Below are 19200 nucleotides of genomic sequence, written 5' to 3' on the forward strand. Positions count from 1 at the left end.
CAATGGTATTTACCACCCTGCCGTGTTGGTTCTCACTAAAAGTTGCCATTTACTAAGCACCTGCTAAGAGTCATGCCCTGAGCCAAACACTTAAGTAGCATCTTGTGTCCCTAAAATTCATTCATTCAATTATCCAGCACATACCTACTTAAGATCTTTTAGGTGCCCTGCAATGTGGAGCGAACATGAGGTTAAAAATGGAAGACAGGGACTTCCCTGTGGCCCAGTGGTTAAGAATTCGCCTTCCAATGCAGGGGATGCAGGCTGCAGAACTAAGATCCCACATGCCACAGGGCAACTAAGTCTGAGTGCCGCAACTACTGAGCCCAGACCTTAACTAGAGAGACGCCCAGGCGCCACAACCAAGATCCCACAGGCCACAACTGAGACCGGATGCAGTCAAATAAATAAATAAACGTTTTTAAAATACAATACAAGATAAATGGTTACAAACTGTGATAAGCATTATGAAGAATTATGAGGTGGAGGTAGAGAGCAGTGCAGTGGGGCTGGGGAGGGAGGTAACTAACCAAACTGAGCTGTAAAGAATGAGAAGGATCTCAGACAGCAAAAAGCCAGAGAAAGAGAATTCGAAGCAGAAGGAATCAGTTCAGTTCAGTTCAGTTCAGTCACTTAGTCGTGTCCGACTCTTTGCAACCCCATGGACTACAGCACGCCATGCCTCCCTGTCCATCACCAATTCCCAGAGCTTGCTCAAATTCATGACCATCGAGTCATTGATGCCATCCAACCATCTTATCTTCTGTCATTCCCTTCTCCTGCCTTCAGTCATTCCCAGCATCAGGGTCTTTTCCAATGAGTCTGTTCTTTCACATCAGGTGGCCAAAGTATTGGAGTTTCAGCTTCAGCATCAGTCCTTCCAATGACTATTCAGGACTGATTTCCTTTAGGATGGACTGATTGGATCTCCTTGCAGTCCAAGGGACTCTCAAGAGTCTTCTCCAACACCACAGTTCAAAAGCATCCGCTTTCTTTATACTCCAACTCAGCTTTCTTTATAGTCCAACTCTCACATCCATACATGACTACTGGAAAAACCATAGCTTTGACTAGATGGACCTTTGTCAGCAAAGTAATGTCTCTGCTTTTTAATGTGCTGTTTAGGTTGGTCATAGCTTTTCTTCCAAGGAGCAAGCGTCTTTTAATTTCATGGCTGCAGTCACCATCTGCAGGTCCTGGGGTAGGGAAGGATTACTAAATCTACAGAGAGAAGAAGTAAACGACCCAGGCTCAGGATGGCAGTGGCTGGAGTAAGCCCCTCTCTGGGTAAACTCTCTCCTTCTGCTTGAGCCTGATAAGGGCAGGCCAGATTATAAAGACAAAAACCCTTCGGATGGAGACAGGCTACTTGCTAGCATGTTAGCTGATCCTATCACTGTCCCCAAGAAGCAAGCAAGGCTTGAGGCCCTCATTCTGTCCCTCAGAACCGGAGGCACTTGGTATGCTATGACTCGCCTAAGGGTAGAAAGAACACGGCGGAGCTAGAACTAGAATCATAGTACGTGGCTGTTTGAGGATTACTGAGCTGAAAACCCTGCTGTACTGATGAAGACACTGAGGCCTGAGAAGAAAAAAGGATGTGCCCATGTTCACATGCTGAGTAAGCGATGGAGCTAGAACCAGGAGTCCCAGCAGCTTCCGCTTACGAGCTCCCCACACAGCCTCCCTTGAGAAAGACGGCCAAGGGGACAAAGGTGAGGCTGCCCTTGGGGGGGTCGGGGGAGGGAGGCAAGGACAGGGCAGCCCTGCCTCCTTCCTCCTGCCCCTCTCCAGCTCCCAGCCCTCCCACTGCTTGTGGGTGCCGCAAAACCTGCTAAACCAGTGCCTGTGCCCGGGCAAGCGGCAGGGCACAGAGTTAGAGAGGCACACGCAGGCTGCAGACACCGAGAGCTAAGGGCCACGGTGGCTTCCCTGGAGGCCCACGGTTAGGACGCTGTGCTTCCAGTGCAGGGGGCCGGGTTCAATCCCTGGTTGAGGAACTAAGATCCCACATGGTGCAGTCAATAAAAGAGAGAGAGCCAAGAAACAGGGAGGACACAGAGCAGCTCCTCTGAGACGTGCCAGCCAGGCCACATGGGCACTGCCCCGGGGCCAGCAGTGAACCGGTCTGTCACCCAGAATCAGCCACAGCTGGCCATCTGGCACAAAGCCCTGCCCTCTGCTTCCCCTCCCGCTCCGGACACTCAAATGTCAGCTATCAGAGCCACCAGGACAAGAGACCCAGGAACTTACCTGGGAGGACAGGAAGCAGGGAAAAGTGACAACTATGACACACAAATAGGTCTCCCCTCCCAGCCACAGCCACTAGGATTAAGTCCCGCCACTCCCGGCCTTGTCGGGGACACACATGCTCTCAAGGGACATCCTGCCCTCCCCCCAACTGCAGTGACCAAGTGCCAGGAGATGGCTGAGCACAAGTCATGACTGTTGGGGGTGGAGGTCAGGAGACGGGCATGCCTTGGTAGCTCTGGAGCCCTGAGACTCTTGACACTTGACTCTGCTCTGTACCCCTGGGACTCCTGACACCCTGGAGCCCTGAGACTCTTGCGGACCTGGGCAAACCTGCCCTCTGGGGCTTCCGTCTCGCTGCCTTTCCCGTGGGGTCACTAGGTCAACTCCATTGTTTCAGGGAGCCTTGAAATGTTGCTCTCACCCCCCGACCACTGCACCTCTCACCACCTCCTGCCCAAAGGAAAACATAAGAAGTTACCCCCGTCAGTGGGCAGGGCCCCCACTGGACGGGGCTGGCCTCTGTGTCAGGGGGCACCTGGCTGGAGCCTGTTCTATCAGCTCTAGTGCCAGCCAGGGTGGTGGGGCCCCCTGGGCAGAGTATGGGGGAATTGATGATTCTATCAACTTTTCCCAAGTGCTCAGAACCCAGTTCAGAAACCACTCTCAAGGCCTATAAGACCCAGAAGCCACGCTGTCAGCAAGAAGGACCCCCGACATCAGTCTGGGCCTTGATCTTGGGACACATGGGTCAGGCAGGTGCCCCACACATGTCAGGGACTATCCTCATATCTCAACTGAAGGCAAAAGGAGATGACGAGATGGTTAGATAGCATCACTGACTCAAGGGACATGAACTTGAGCAAACTAGGGGAGGACAGGGAAGCCTGGTGTGTTGCAGCCCATGGGGTTGCAAAGAGTTGGACACAACTTAGGGACTGAACAACAACAACAAATTCTCATATCTCAACCAATCCCCTCCCTTGGTAGATGGGGAGGAGGACCAGGGAGAGGCAGGGACCGGCCCAAGGTCACACAGCAAGGCCGCGGCAGAGGCGACCAGACCCGACTCCCAGTCCAGGGCTTCCAGCACCTGCCATCTCCTATGGCACAGACGATTTCCCAAATTCAAAATCATGCATTCCACGGAGGAACCTAGAGACACCTTCCTCGCCACTGCTTAGAAACCGCCAGAGACTGGTACAAAGTTCTGCCGTTAGATACGGATCACGTGTGTGCCTGCTGTGTTCGCTTCTGTGTCCCAGCATGTGGGTCCGTGCATTGAGTACAGCACGGATTCAGTGCAAACTGGCTGACCAACTCAAGGCTCAGTGGAGGTGAGTTCCCTGGCAGTGTAGTGGTTAAGACTCCATGCTGACACTGCCAAGAGCCTGGGTGCAATCCCTGGTCAGGAAACTAAGATCCCACAAGCCATGCAGTACTGCTAAAAAAAAAAAAAGAAAAAAAAAAAAAGACTCAATGGAGGAATGACTGGAGGCAGAATCCACTCCGAGGCCCAAGCACTGAGGGTGGGAGTAGAGCTGGGGGTGGCAGAGCAGGAAATAGCAGAGAGAGGCAGAAAAAGCTCAGGATCCAAGCAGGTTGTGTAGAACAAGCAGGGACACTGTGGGCCCACAGCTTCAGAAATCCTGGGCCCCAAAGCTAGACAGGTCTCCTCCAATCATCTTGAACGTATGGACCTGAAGACTTGTGTGCATGTTCCTGTGACTTGGCAAGGCCACCAAGCCAGCCACTCTGTCGTTTATTCAGTCACTTGCTCCCTTGCTCTCCAAAACTTACAGGGTGAAAATCAGTGTTGGTAACAGTTATCTCCAATTTGCCAGTCGGTGCTGCCAGACCCCGGAGAAGGCAGTGGCAACCCACTCCAGTACTCTTGCCTGGAAAATCCCATGGACGGAGGAGCCTGGTAGGCTGCAGTCCATGGGGTCGATAAGAGTCGGACACGACTGAGCAACTTCACTTTCACTTTTCACTTTCCTGCATTGGAGAAGGAAATGGCAACCCACTCCAGTGTTCTTCCCTGGAGAATCCCAGGGATGGAGGAGCCTGGTAGGCTGCAGTCCATGGGGTCGCAGAGTTGGACATGACTGGAGCGACTTAGCAGCAGCAGCAGCTGCCAGACCCAGAGGCTGATCCTCACAGCACCTCTGACCAGGAGTTGAGCTCCTAAAGTGTGAGGACCTGAGCTGAAATCAGGGGCAAGCCACTTCTCCTAAGACTCACAACCGCATTTGTAAAATAGAGATGGTGATGCCTCCCTGCCCTCCCTTAGTGAATGCTCTGAAAGTCATATACAGTGATGGATGTGAACATTCCTTGTAAACTGTAAAGTGCCAAAGAGATAAAAGAGATTATTCATAACGATAATATTGCCATCACTAGCCTCGCTGGCCCCCAGAGAACTTTGTTGTTCAGTTGCCAAGTCGTGTCTGACTCTTTGCGACCCCACGGGCTGCAGCACACCAGGCTTCCCTGTCCTTCATTATCCCCCAGAATTTGCCAAAGTTCATGTCCATTGAATCAGTGGTGCCATCCAACCATCTCATACTCTGTTCTCTTCTCCTTCTGCCTTCAATCTTTCCCAGCATCAGGGTCTTTTCCAATGAGTTGGCTGTTCGTATCAGGTGGCCAAAGTATTAGAGCTTCAGCTTTAGCATCAGTACTTCCAATGAGTATTCAGTGTTGATTTCCTTTAAGATTGACAGGTCTGATCCCCTGACTGTCCAAGGGACTCTCAAGAGTCTTATCCAGCACTACAGTTCAAAAGCATCGATTCTTTGGCACTCAGCCTTCTTTATGGTCCAGCTCTTACATTAGTACGTGACTATTAGAAAGACCACAGCCTTGACTATATGGAACTCTGTTGGCAATGTGATGTCTTTGCTTTTTAACGTATTGTCTAGGTTTGTCATTGAGAATTCCTCTAAATGTCAGTGACCATCATCATTATTGCCACCAACAATAATTAACACCTATCAGTTGAAAATGGCAACCCACTCCAATATTCTTATCTGGAGAATCCCATGGACAGAGGAGCCTAGTGGGCTACAATCCATGGAGTCGCAAAAGAGTCACACACGACTGAGCAACCAACACAAAACACATCAGTTATGAGACACTTGACTCAGACACTTGTATCTCAGGCACAATCCTCTGCTCATTGCCTGCTTTCTCCCATTTCAGCTCCATAACCTCTGAAGTGAGAACTATTATTGGGTGCATTTCACAGATGGCAAAGCTTAGGCACACAGCAATGAAGTATCTCATTGAAATCCACACAGTAGGTGGTGGAGCAGGGGTCTACACCCAAGTCTATTGTAGTCTGGAGTTCCAGCTCATTCTACTGCCTGGTGGGAGCCTGTTGCCTTGTTAAAGCTACTCCCCTTTACCAAAGCCTGTTGTGGCACAAAGTGATATCACTTCTCCGACCCTTGCAGCAGGAACCCCTGACATGGGTAGGATTGGCGGATTCTGTCCTCCCTGTTTGACAAATGAGGCAACTGATCTCTAGGAAAGCTTGTCAACCATGTGTTTTAGGCCACTGATCATAGAACAGTAGGCATATAAAGGACTCAGGAGAGTGGATCCAGTAGGGGAAACTGAAGCCCGGAGAGGGAAAAAGACATGCCCAGGTCATTCATTCAAACCTTTCCCAAGACCTGTGCATATGTAAGACACACATATGAAAAAAGCAGTGTGGGGTTTCCTTGGTGATCCAGTGGTTAAGAATCCACCTTCCAACACAAGGGACTTAGGTTCAATCTCTGGTCAGAGAACAAAGATCCCATAGGTCACAGGGCCGGAGAAGGCAATGGCACCCCACTCCAGCACTCTTGCCTGGAAAATCCCATGGGCGGAGGAGCCTGGTTGGCTGCAGTCCATGGGGTCACGAAGAGTCGGACATGACTGAGCGACTTCACTTTCACTTTTCACTTTCATGCATTGGAGGAGGAAATGGCAACCCACTCCAGTGTTCTTGCCTGGAGAATCCCAGGGACGGGGGAGCCTGGTGGGCTGCCGTCTGTGGGGTCGCACAGAGTCGGACACGACTGAAGCGATTTAGCAGCAGTAGCAGCAGCAGCAGGCCACAGGGCCACTAAGCCGTGTGCTGCAACTAAAGAAGCCCTCACGTGCCTCAATTAGAGAAAGCCCACGCCCCTCGATGAGAACCAGCACAGCCAAAAAACAAAGAAAAAGAAAAGAAAGCAGTGTCTACTCTTCTAGTTTTCTAATGCTGCCCCACCGCTACACCCTGCCCAATCCCACCTTTGCATCCAGGGCCAGCCACTGCCACCACTTCCCTAGTCTTAGTTCCCAGTTTAGCAAACGAGGAAACTCCCTTGGCCAGTAAAGAGTTCTCGAGGCCAACACAGCTGCCCCAGGACCACATAAAGCCCTGGAGGCCAGTCCCCATGCCCTGCCGCCCCCAATCCAGGGAGGTCTGGAGGTAAAGAGGGTGCCCACGCTGTATTCACAGGGTTGTGCCACCATCACCACTAATTCCAGAATCCTGGTTATTCTTAGCAAGCCCCGAGCTGTAGTCCCCAGCGCTCCTAGGAACACGGGGCTCCTCCCTGGTTTGGCTCAGACGCCACTTTTCTGGGAAAGGCCAGGGTGCCCCTAGGAAGAATTTCTCTGTGGCAGAAGTGGAGCAAAATGTAAACACTCAGCGGACACTGTGTTCCACTTAGTGCAACAAATTATGGACTGTCTGGGAGAGGGGCCCGCCACGTGAGGCCGGCCCAAGCCAAGTCTCTTCCTAGCCTTGTCTCGCTAGCTGCTCTGAATGCAGCGATCGTTTAGGTCCTTGGCCTCAGTTTCCCCATGTGCAGGCTGAAACATGAGCCTCCAACACCTTACAGAGGGATCCCTCCTAACAAATGGCTAATCTCTTCCACCTTGTCAGAAGAAAAAGGCCAACCTCTTATGTCAGCGGAGACTGGCAAGAACAGCAGTCTGGGGCTGAGCTAGGGAATGCTCAGATTTAGAACTGGTGAGGAAGGTTTTTTTTCTGGGGCCTTAGGAAGCTTGGGAATGTGTGAACTGGGGACATGACTCGCACGTTTTGGGCCAAAAAGGGAGTCCCAGAGGCAGTGCTTAGAGCCATCAGCACTGGGCAGCAGGAAGAAAGGTCAGGATCCAAGACACTGGTTTCTGTCTTTCACCTCTGCTCTGCCACTCACTAGCTGTCTGACCTTGGAGAAGTCACTTACCTTCTCTGAGCCTCAGTGAACCCATCCACAGAATGGGGATAAATATAGCCTCTGTGCCTTCCCTTTCAGGATTATGGGGAAAATCTGATGAGATGATGAATAGAAAAGTCCTAGTCCCGCCCCATGAAAGAATTCCCCCGCCCTTCTCCACCTCTGTTGCCCCTAGCGAAATGCTGGAATCCCTCCAAGAAGGGTTGGAGAAATCCAGGGATCCCAGAGACAAGAGGGGCCACAGAAGGAATGCTGAACATCTGTGTCCTGTCTGGATGACATTTGTGAAGCCTGGCCCCCCCTCCCCGAGACAGCCCCTCTAGCTCTCAGGCAAACAGCAAGCCAGGAAAAGAGTCTGTATTCACATTGGGAAGAAACTGAGGGGCAGACAGGGGAGCCAGAATCAGCATTTCTGAGCCATCGAGATAATAGGAGTCTCTGGACGAGAGCAGGGAGGAGGCTGTTGGTGGTCGGGCAGGGGAGGGGTGTCCTCCTGTTGAGTCTCCCCCACCTCCATCCCTCCTGCAAAAACCAATGATGTCACCTTTCATGTGACAACTCTAGCTGTGTCATTTTCTTCCTTTGTAAATGGGGGTGATAAAGCCTCTGACACACCGTGAGTCCAGTTCAATAAACGTGCCTGTCATTCTCCCATCCTTTGAAACCTGGGAGACTCCCGGTACCAACATCATCTTCCTCTAATTTTCCACCTGAGTTATTTGAAGAAAAAATCTGAAGGCACTTTCAGGACAGAGCCCAGGCTCTGAGGGTGTAGTCCATCTGCTGACAAGGTGGATGAGATCCGCGGTGTGTGGAAGGGGCAGGGGGAAGGAAAGGGGCCTCTCCATGGGATAGAGGTCCATGCTTCAGCCTGGGGAGGGGATGGAGAGTCCTGCTGCTCACAAGGCTCTTTCCAGAAATAGTCCTGGTTCCTTGAGCTCGTTCTGCCTGGAGGGAAGCCTCTCCTCTGAGCAAAGGACAGCAGGGGAGCACTCTTCCCATCATTTGCCCCCAGGAATGAAGGGCTGACACCTGTTGGTGCCCACATGGTCTTTTCCACCCTCTACATGGCGCCTGGGAGAAAAGGTAAGAGACCTGGGCACCCAGGTGCAACTGGAGATGATCAAACCTCTTCACGTCTCTGAAGAGAATAACACGGACTGGGGGGCGGGGCTTCTGTGAAGCCTGAAAGATGGCTAGCTTCCCTGCCCCACCCCAGCTCTTTAGTTCTGGCCAGACTGAACCACTCCAGCTTCTCCCTTCCAACGCCTTTTCCCAAGCAGCTCCCTCTCCCGGAGAGCCCTCCCTGAATCCACTGCCCCAGTCCAGCCCCTTCCAAAGCCTAGAGCCCATGCCTTCTCCTCCAGGAAGCACATTCTGGCTGCTGGGCCCCAGGGCCCCAGGCTGCCCCTTTCCCCTGGGTGTCAGTTTCCCATCCCTCTCTGACAGTGATCTGCACTCTTGGCTGTGTCTCGGCCACACCTGCACACGTTGACTTCCCCTCTGTGGGGCACAGAGCTCACAGACATGAATTCAAATGTCACCTTTGCCACTTGTTAGCCACCTGATCAAGGGACAGTCACTTCTCTCTGAGGCTCAGTTTCCTCTGGAAAATGGTGAGAATAATCACACCTATTCCATAGAGTTGTTGTTGCAATTAAATGAGACAATGACCATTCAGGGCTCAGGACAGAGCCTGGCACAGTGTGAGAGCTCAGGAACGTGACTTATTTGCTACGGTGACCTTTCAGGTAGGTTCATGAATGATTTTTCATTGTATCTCCTGAAAGGCCTACCACAAAATCGTATGTGTGCTTAGTCACTCAGCCGTGTCTGACTCTTTGTGACCCCATGAACTGTAGCCTGCCAGGATCCTCTGTCCATGGAATTTCCCAGGCAAGAATACTGGGGTGGGTTGCCATTTCCTCCTCCAGGAGATCTTCCCAACCCAGGAAGATTGAATCTGGGTCTCCTGAACTGCGGACAGATTCTTTACGAACTGAGCCACCAGGGAAGCCCACAGAACCGTATACCAAATGGATTTCTGTACAGGTGGATCTGCATGCACCCTGAGGAAGCCTTTCCCAGTGGCACAGTAGAGAGTAACCTGGGCTTGGCTGCCTCTGCAGGTCACAAGCTGTGTCACGGGGCAGCACGCAAGTAGACATAGAATCCACTTGAACTTCTGATCAGAGGCAGTGGACATAGTGATCAGAGGGTGGGCTCTGAAGCCAGACTCCTTGAACTTGAACCCGAGCTCCTCCTCTTACTCAGTATATGACCTTCACTAGCTGTGCCTTGGTTTTCCCACCTATAAAATGGGGAGAGTAATTGTACCTACCCAAAGGAGCATCTGGAGGATTAAATGGAATTACACATGAAAAGCAATAGAGGGACTTCCCTGGCAGTCCAGTGGCTAAGACTCCCCACTCCCAATGCAGGGGGCCCAGATTTAATCCTTCGTCAGGGAACTAGATCCCACACATCGCAACTAAAAGTTCACATGTCACAACTAAAGACCCCTCACGCCACAGTGAAAATTGAAGATCTCAATTTCTTAACTAAGACTCAGTGCAGCAAATAAATAAATACTAAAAAGAAAAGAAAGGGAATAGAACATGCTCATCATAAGGAGAGTAACTCAATAAACATTACCTATTATTTTCATTGTTGATATCTGTATTCCTGTCACTGAAGAGGAGGGGTTATGGTTCCTTGCAGGCCTATAAGCTGCTCATTTTCCTATAACCCAAGATTCCACAAACACGCTTTATGTTCTCATGGCTCTGTCTGCCCAGTAGCCTTCCACTCCTTCTTCTAATGAGAGCTCTGCTCCTCCATTTGCTACACAAGAAGGCACTTAACCCAGGCCTGGTCACTACAGGGAATGGCCCTAATCCCCTAGCAACAATGACTGAACCAATCAGAATCCTTCCCTTGGGTTGATATATAGATCCTAGTAGAAAAACTACCATCATTCAAAAAACTAGGATCATGGCATCTGGTCCCATAACTCCATGGCAAATAGATGGGGAAAAATTGGAAACAGTGACAGATTTTTTTTTTCTTGGGCTCCAAAATCACCGCAGATGGTGACTGCAGCCTTGAAATTAAATGACGCTTGCTCTTTGGAAGAAAAGCTATGACAAACCTAGACAGTGTATTAAAAAACAGAGACATCACTTTGATGACAAAGGATGACAAAGGTCCACATAGTCAAAGTTATAGTTTTCCTAGTAATCATGTACAGATGTGAGAGTTGGACCATAAAGAAGGCTGAGCACTAAAGAATTGATGCTTTTGAATTGTGGTCCTGGAGAAGACTCTTGTGAGACTCTTAGACTGCAAGGAGATCCAACCAGTCAATCCTAAAGGAAATCAACCCTGAATATTCATTGGAAGGACTAATGCTGAAGCTGAAGCTTCAATACTTTGGCCACCTGATGTGAAGAACCTTCTCATTGGAAAAGACCCTGAGGCTGGGAGGGCTTCCCTTGTAGCTCAGCTGGTAAAGAATCCACCTGCAATGAGGGAGACCTGGGTTCAATCCCTGGGCTGGAAGATCCCCTGAAGAAGGGAAAGGCTACCCACTCCAGTATTCTGGCCTAGAGAATTCCAAGCACTGTATAGTTCATGGGGTTGCAAAGAGTCAGACACAACCGAGCAGCTTTCACTTTCACTGAAGCTGGGAAACATTCAGGGTAGGAGGAGAAGGGGCAACAGAGGGTGAGATGGTAGGATGGCATCAAATAGACACGAGTTTGAGCAAACTTCAGCAGATAGTGCAGGACAGGGAGTCCTGGTGTGCTGCAGTCCATGGGGTCCCAAAGAGTCAGACACGACTTAGTGATGGAACAACAACTTTCTGTTTGGGTTGCTAAGCTAGGGCAGTGGTCAGCCAGTTCCTCAGAAGGACAGAAAGGAGAGACAAGCTGTGATGGAGACAGATGGAACATCTACCTGGTTTCTCATCCTACAATTCCATGAACTGCCCAGGATCCATTCAAGTCCTTTTCTGGTTTAAGTCACTTTGAATAGAGCTTTTGTCACTTGTTTGTGAAAAAGCCAGGTCCAATTTTATAGGCCCTAACCAAGATACAGTCTGAGCTGGCCGTGGGCAGGGCAGGGCCGCAGCAGTATTAAGGCTGCTCCTGTGTGTCCCAGCACAATCTCTGTTATCTGCGCTACAAAGGACAGTCTGCAAAGCATGTTCTCAAGAATCATCCTGATCCCGTGGTCTTCAGACACTGCCTCCCAGAGCCCTAGGAGCCTGCAGAGGCACCTCCAAGAACACCCATGGGGAGACTTTCCTGGTGGTCCAGTGGTTAAGAGTCTGCCTTCCAATGATGAGGACGTGGGTTCAATCCCTGGTCAGGGAACTAAGATCCCACAGGCTGCAGGGTAACTAAGCCTGAGCACCACAAGTGGAGAAAGCTGGCATGCTACAGTGAAGACCCAGCACAGCCAAAAGCAAAACCAAAACAGCCATGGAACAAAGGGCACTAGGAGGGCAGCAAGATTCTAGGTAACTGCTGCAAATTCAACCACAGTGGTTCTGTTTCAAATGCTTATGTATCGGGATTCTGCTGCCTCCAAAGATGTGAAATACCTGATTCTAATGGATGCTCAAAAGAGCATTAAGAGGTAACCAAGGCTGATGTGTCTATCTCCATTCTCCAAAAAAGAAAACCGAGGCCCAGAATGGGAAAGTGATGAGACCAAGGTCACAGAGCAAGTCAGTGTCAGAGCAAAGACTTGAATTCAGGGCTCCGGACTCGCAGGCGGAATGAATTCCACTGCACCAGGCTGCCCACGAAAATCTATCATCTCTCACACTTGCTGTGTCCTCTGGTAAACTGATGGCGGCTAATATCTTCTAGTGCATGTGTGCTAAGTCACTTCATTCATGTCCAACTCTGCGACCCTATGGAATGTAGCCCGCCAGGCTCCTCTGTCCATGGGATTCTTCAGGCAAGAATACTGGAGTGGGTTGCCATTTCCTCCTTCAGGGGATCTTCCTCACCCAGGGATCGAACCCGAGACTCTGGCGTCTCCTGCACTTGTAGGCACGTTCTTTACCACTAGCCCCATCTGGTTCTAGAGTCTCACCTTTCTCAGCTCTGACCCCTCCAGGATCGCCTGCCTCTGAACCTGGCTCCTTAGAGGGCTTCCAGAAGCTCAAGGAACTTGTGGAATAAATGTTATGACCCAAACTCGACCTTCTTCTCCACCATACACACATACACTCAGTTCCCCTTCTCCCCACCCATTTGCCCAAATGTCAGGCAAAGCCCAGAAGGCCGCCTCCCAGGAACTCATAATCCACCTCCTCTGTCCAAGCTGTGCTGCGACTGCAGACAGAGGATTCCTTGTTCCCAGTGCTTCCTGCCCAGAGACCTCCATGGGGCCCGTGCACTGGCCGGAAAGAGCCAAATCATTCCTTTCAACTGGAGCTAAAGCCACCTGAATCCCTGCCACCCCTGGGAGCAACATGCTCCCAGCTCTGCTTGGCATTTATTCTATCTGCCCTGGTCTGCCCAGCCCCACCTCAACACCCACAGCCGCTGCTGCCTACACACACACACACACACACAGGAGTTCCCCTAGGGTAGAGAGAGGCGCTTTATGTCTAATCAAAAATGAAAACCAGAGTGGGGTGTCCCTGGTGGTCCAGCGGTTAGAACTCTGTGCCTCCACTGCAGGAGGCGTGGGTTAGATCCCCAGCTGGGGAACTATCATCCTGCATGCTGCATGTGCGAGGCCAGAAAACACAAAAAGAAAACAGCGGATTCTAGAACCCTGACAGTTGTGCCTTACTAATAACCCCACAATGACATCTGCCTATTACTTCGCGATCTCCCTGACCAGTATAACTTCTTGGCTCAGTTCCCTCTCCACGCCCTCAACCTGCCAGGGTCACCAGGAGGTGGAAAGCGGCTTTGACACGCCCCAGGCCAGTGGTTTGTGAAGTATCTTGCACAGAGCTCAGGACAGTTCCACGGCATTGTTGGAGGGCTTCCAGAAGCTGAGGAATTAGCCAGTTAGAGTCCCCCAGGCTCACCCCAACTTTGACCACGGCTGCAACTCCTGTACTGTTTTGTACAGTGAGATTCTTTGGGGTTCACTTGAAAAGGAGATTTCACTGCAGGAAGATTTCAAAGCAACTCTTTCACCCTGACCCCACCTCTGCCCTACCCTGACAATGTAGATATGACCCCGAGAGGGAGGTAGCTGCCCAAGGTCATGTAGGAATCAGTGGCAGAACCAGAATGAAAACACTCCCTTCTGAATCTAGTCTACAAACTCCAAGCGGTTAGTAAAAGAAAACCAGGGCCTCAGGTCAGCGGATCTGGCTTCTAGGTTCAAGGTTACTCACCCCCAGGCATGGTGGATGGATAAGCGATTGGGGCAAAGCACGCTGACTAACACAGAGGCACTTAACGAGTACCCATTTCAGTCCCTTCCTCAAAATAAGCCCAAACCAGAGAGAACTCTCAACACTGCCCCCGTTTTTCAAGCCCACCAGGAATCTGTAGCCTAGACAAACTCTCCCACCTCCCCAGCAGTAAAATACATTAAAAGAGCCTGAGGGCTGAAAGGTCAATTTGTCCAACCTGAGCAGAGGAGGCTGGGCCTCTGGAACACTCACCCCGGCTCCGACCACACCAGCTCCCCGGGTGGAAGGACGGCAGTCAGACACCTGGAAGGAGCAGACAGCGTTAGTGCCTCCGAATTGAGTTTGTGGACCCAGCATGGAGTTGGAAACTGAGAGGCTGGCATTTGACTCTCTGAGGAACCTTCAGGAAGTTGCTGAACCTGTTACACAGAAAGGCCCGTGTGACTCTGCGGAGCCAAAGGGAAAGTAACAAATATGAAACTGGAGCGGCCTGCAGGGGCCAGGCCAGGAAGGGCCTCGGAGAGTAAGGTAAAGAATTCGGTCTCGAGAGTCTAAAAGCAACGGGAAACCATTGACCTGCAGGGTTGAGAATGGACTGAAAACAGGCCAGAGTAGCTTTAGGCATGTGAGTTGGAGGCTGCTGTGGTTGTCTGGGGGCACATGATAAGGACCCAGGCTGGGGTGGGGACAGCAGACCTGGAACCTGGTGGCTGGATTCCAGAGCTCTTTGAGCAGTGGTATCCCCAGAAATGACCTTCCCAGGTGGTGCCAGTGGTAAAGAACCGGCCTGCCAATGCAGGAGACCTAAGAGACTCGGGCTCAATCCCGGGGTTGGGAAGATCCCCTGGAGAAGGAAATGGCAACCCACTCCAGTATTCTTGCCTGGAGAATCCCATGGACAGAGGAGCCTGGTGGGCTACAGTCCATAGGGTCGCAAAGAGCCGGATAAGACTGAAGCGACTGAGCACACACGCACACATGCATTCCCAGAAATCATTGGTGGACCAGATCTGGGGGATAAGGAAGAGAAAGGTCTGCCTACTCCTCAGGTGCCCCTTTAACAGCAGTCCCCTGGTCTCCACCCAGGACAAAACATAGCCACTGTTCTTTCAACCTGGCCTATCCTTACCTCAGTTTCCCCATCTGTAAAATAAACATGGTTGGACTTAGGGGTCCCTAAGGTCTTCATAGCATTAATATTCTGTTCCGAGCTAATTCATTCAGTTTGGGTTTTTTTTTTTAATATTTACTTATTTGGCTGCATTGGGTCTTAGTTGTGGCATGTAGAATCTTCATCGCATCACATGGGATCTTTTGTTGTGATGCACGGGCTTAGAGCAGGGATCAAACCCACATCCCCTGCATTGTAAGGTGGATTCTTAACCACTGGACCACCAGGGAAGTCCCCACCCACAGGTTATTGAAGCCCATTTTTAATCATCTTTCAGCCCCAACTGCAGGCCTGGCCTAGTACACGATGGGCAGAATCACTGGAGGAGAAACCTCGGGTCCCCTGGATTCACATACTCAGAACAGTAACCTCCAGGTTGGATGAGGTGTTTCTGCTTCACACAGAAAATAAGAATCAAGCAAATGGGAAGATCACCTGGGCTGAGGCTGAAACAGCAGGAGCAGGTGCCTTGTTTCTGCTCCCCCACCCAAGAGGCCTCAGGTCACGGGCCTTGCAGCTATAACATCTGTCACCCAGTAGCTTACAACCTGTTTCCCCATCTACTGTTTCCCGAAATCCAGTTTCAACCTGGGGGATCAGCTACCAAGGGACCTGGGAGGCAGTGCAGTGCAGTGGTTTAAGCTGGGACTCTGCAGCTGGGTTGATCCCTGGGTCAGGAAGATCCCCTGGAGAAGGGTATGGCAACCCATTCCAGTATTCTTGCCTGGAGAATCCCATGGACAGAGGAGCCTGGCAGGCTACAGTCCATGGGGTCGCAAAGAGTTGGACATGACTGAGCGACTAACACTTTCACCTTCTGCAGCCATGCAGACCTGGTTTGAATTCTGGCTTTACCACTCTCCAGCAAAGTGGCTGGGGGAAAGTCACTTCTCTGAGCCTCAGTTTCCTCATTTGGAAAACAGGAGTAAGAGCGTCCACTTCCAGGGCTAAAGGGAGGATTCAATGAGACACTGCCTGTGAAGAACTCAGCAAAGTTCCTTATCACAACAACCCAGGAGACAGCATCCGCCATTTCCAGATGTGGACCCTGGGACCCCAGAAGGTGAAAAGACTCACTGAAGAGCATTAGAGGATCCATGCTGGAGTGAGACCCAGAGTTCAGGTTCTTACCCGCCAGGTTATACACTCATTCACCATTTGGGTTCCTCCCTGTGGCTCAGACGGTAAAGAATCTGCCTGCAATGTGCGAGACCCAGGTTCAATCCCTGGGTGGGGAAGATCCCCTAGAGAAGGAAATGGCTACCCACTCCAGTATTCTTGCCTGGAGAATTTCATGGACAGAGGAGTCTGGGGGGCTACAGTCCATGGGATCGCAGAGGGTTGGACACGACTGAGTGACTAACACTTACTTTTTAGATGAAGATGTTGTGACTAAACATTACAATGACTTGACCAAAGCCATAGAGGGAACTCATGGTAGAAGAGGGATTTGAACCCAGGCCTTCTTGATGAAAACCCCGTGATCTCCCCTATGGTTATCCAGAAAGTAGACATGATGGTAGAAGAAAGTAGAAGCTTCAGATTTCAGGGCCCTTTAAACCTGGAACAGGGACAAATGCAAACCAGGCAGATGGAGTGAGGGTGGTGATGAAGCTACCTTGAGAGGAAACCAGAAGGAGCTGATGAAACAAAAGCCTCTTTCTCAGCAGCCCTCACCAGGGACCGGGCAGGAGAGGAGGGGCTGACAAGCAGGGCCATCCATCCCGCCAGGGCTGAGCCGAGGGCCGGATCTAAACAAACAGACACAGTTCCAGCTTGGCCACCAACTTGTTGACTGATCCTGGAGAGGTCACACACACACACACATACACACACTCAGGTCTCTGTTTCTTTAGCTCAAGAAGGAGACAGTATACTGAACGGTGTCAAGATCCCTTCCAGCTATGGAAGACTAGTCATAACCATTGCTCATGAATGCCAGACTCTAGCTCAGGCTCTGCTCTCACAAACCCCCAAAGGGGGCCTCTTAACAGTGGCTCCCATATTTCCACAACAGGTATGGGAAACCTTACATTCAGCCTCTGGCTATACAGCCTGATCACTTTCCCTCACCTTTCTCATCTGTAAAATGGGCTCATATCTTTAGCCTGATCACCTATGGAACCCAAAGAACCAAGGAGCTTCCCCAAAGTCTAGCAATCCCCAGAGGTACTGAACAAAGCATCCCCGCAGTGCCCACCCCAAGTCCCACCCTCAAGCTTTTTTAACTTCTCCTTTCTCTCTGGCCCCTGGCCCATCTGGACCAAAGGAAAAACCGAATCCAAGCTCATGGATGCAACAGCGGTAGCAACAGCCCTGACTAGCAGTAGAAGGAGCCACTGTCCCAGCTAAGACTCGACTGTGCATACGTGCCAGGCACTGTGCTGGCACAAGAGCTGCACCTGGATTCTATCTCAGGTAATCCCCTCCATCAACGAGGTAAATCTCACCCTTAGTCTAGCTTTACAGATGATAGACTGAGGTTCAACCAAGTGGAGTTACCTGCCCAAGGTCACACTCAGAGCAAGTGAGTAGCATGGCCACCCAGACACAGGCTCTTCATTTAACACTAGAAGTCCTGATCTTATCCTTGAGGCTGTGGGCTTATTCAGAGTAACATTCCACCATGGGGTGTGGACCCAGACATAGGGGGGCAGTGAGTAAGGGGATATCTGGCCTTTACTCTCACCCCGAACCTCCCCAAGTAATTAATCTTTGCAGTTTTGTATTATTATTCCAACATGTCCAACTCAACTCTCAGGCTAGAACAGTTTTTATCCAATCAAAATATAATGCAAGCCAAATATGTAACGTAAAATTTTCTAGTAGCCACAGTTAAAAGAGTACAAAGGAATGGGTGAAATTAATTTTAATGGTATATTTATTTAACAATATCCAAAGTATTTTTGAGGGAATCCCCTGGCAGTCCAGTGGTTAGAACTCTGAGTTTCCACTGCTTGGGGCCCTGGTTCAATTCCTAGTTAAAGAACTAAGATCCCACAAGTCATGCGATGCAGCTCCCCCACCACCACCCAAAAAAAAAAAAAAAAAGCACATTTCAAGTGCTCCGTAGCCACATGTGGCTACTGTATGGGACAAAAAAGTTCTAACAGTCAAGTCCTAGAGGGTGGGGCTGGTGGCCTCCATGCCCCTAAGCCAGAGCTGAGCCTCCTAAAGTAAAGTCCGGATTTACTCATCCAACCCCCTATAGAGCCTGATGTTAGTATCTCTCAGGTGCCTTTATACTCACGGTGCGGGTGACAAAGGGATCAGCGTGCCCATGCTCGGAGGGTGGCATGGAGGCTCAGAGAGATGGGTGACCAGCCCAAAGTCACTCAGCTTTGACCCACAGACTGTCTGACTTGGAAGCCTAAGCTCTGTCCCTAAAGCCTGGCAGGGACCTGGTCTCAGGCACAGGCTTCTAGAGGAATAAATAAGCCTTTACCACTAAATCACCCCACTCCGCAAGTCTAGTGGCAGAATATGCGCTCAGTTGCTCAGTCATGTCTGAACTCCTTACAGCCCCATGGACTGCAGACCAGCTCCTCTGTTCATGGGATTTTCCAGGCAACAACAGTGGAGTGGGTTGCCATTTCCTGCTCCAGGGGATCTTCCCAACTCAGGGATCGAACCCGAGTCTCCTGCATTGGCAGGGGAGTTCTTTACCACTGAGCCACTAAGGAAGCCCAGAGAGTGTCCCCTAACAGGGGTTAAGTGTTAAAGGAAAGGAAGTAGCGTGGTCTGCACTAGGTGGTGGTCCTGTATGTGGGGCTTAGGCCACTAGGGCACCGTTCCCACCCGCCCTCCCACCCTTACCAGGCAGGAGGCAAAGCCAGCAACGTCCACTGGCGGCTTGTCCTCTGGGTTGGGTCCCCCAAGGCTAGCTGCCATGCCCTCCCTGACATCTTGCCCAAGAACACTCACCCAGAGGCCCCTGGACTAGGGCCAGAGCCTGTACTCACCTCCCAGGGTCACCTCAGCTGGAGTCCAGGGAAAGGGTCCAAGAGGCAGTCCACCCCCACCCCCAGGAGGAGGGAGGAGCAGGCCCAGGAGGCAGATTCCAGAGGAGGGAAAGGGTGGCAGGGATAGGCCAGAAGAACCTGGGTGGTTCCACCCATCTCCTGGGGAGCACGGCTAGCATTCAGTCCCCTCCCTTC

The 19200-nt window shown here is 51.0% G+C and overlaps 1 protein-coding gene across 13 annotated transcripts in view; it reads right to left on the reverse strand.

The window, feature by feature from the left end:
- EPB41L1 (erythrocyte membrane protein band 4.1 like 1) overlaps nt 1–19200 on the reverse strand; it is a 146269-nt gene that overhangs the window by 101092 nt on the left and 25977 nt on the right. For 6 of the 13 annotated variants that reach the window (XM_086332036.1, XM_086332050.1, XM_086332056.1 and 3 more), the window contains exon 2: nt 14125–14175. The exons of 5 other annotated variants lie outside the window; for them this stretch is intronic. The gene's annotated coding sequence lies outside the window, so the exon portion shown is untranslated. Of the gene's footprint in view, nt 1–14124; nt 14315–19200 lie in introns of those variants that run through there. 2 more of the 13 variants (XM_086332055.1, XM_086332034.1) reach the window with 1 other exon arrangement.

This window comes from Bos grunniens, chromosome 13, assembly GCF_055505025.1.
Source record: "Bos grunniens cultivar Pamir isolate PY7600 chromosome 13, Bosgru_T2T1.0, whole genome shotgun sequence".
Lineage (NCBI taxonomy): Eukaryota > Metazoa > Chordata > Mammalia > Artiodactyla > Bovidae > Bos > Bos grunniens.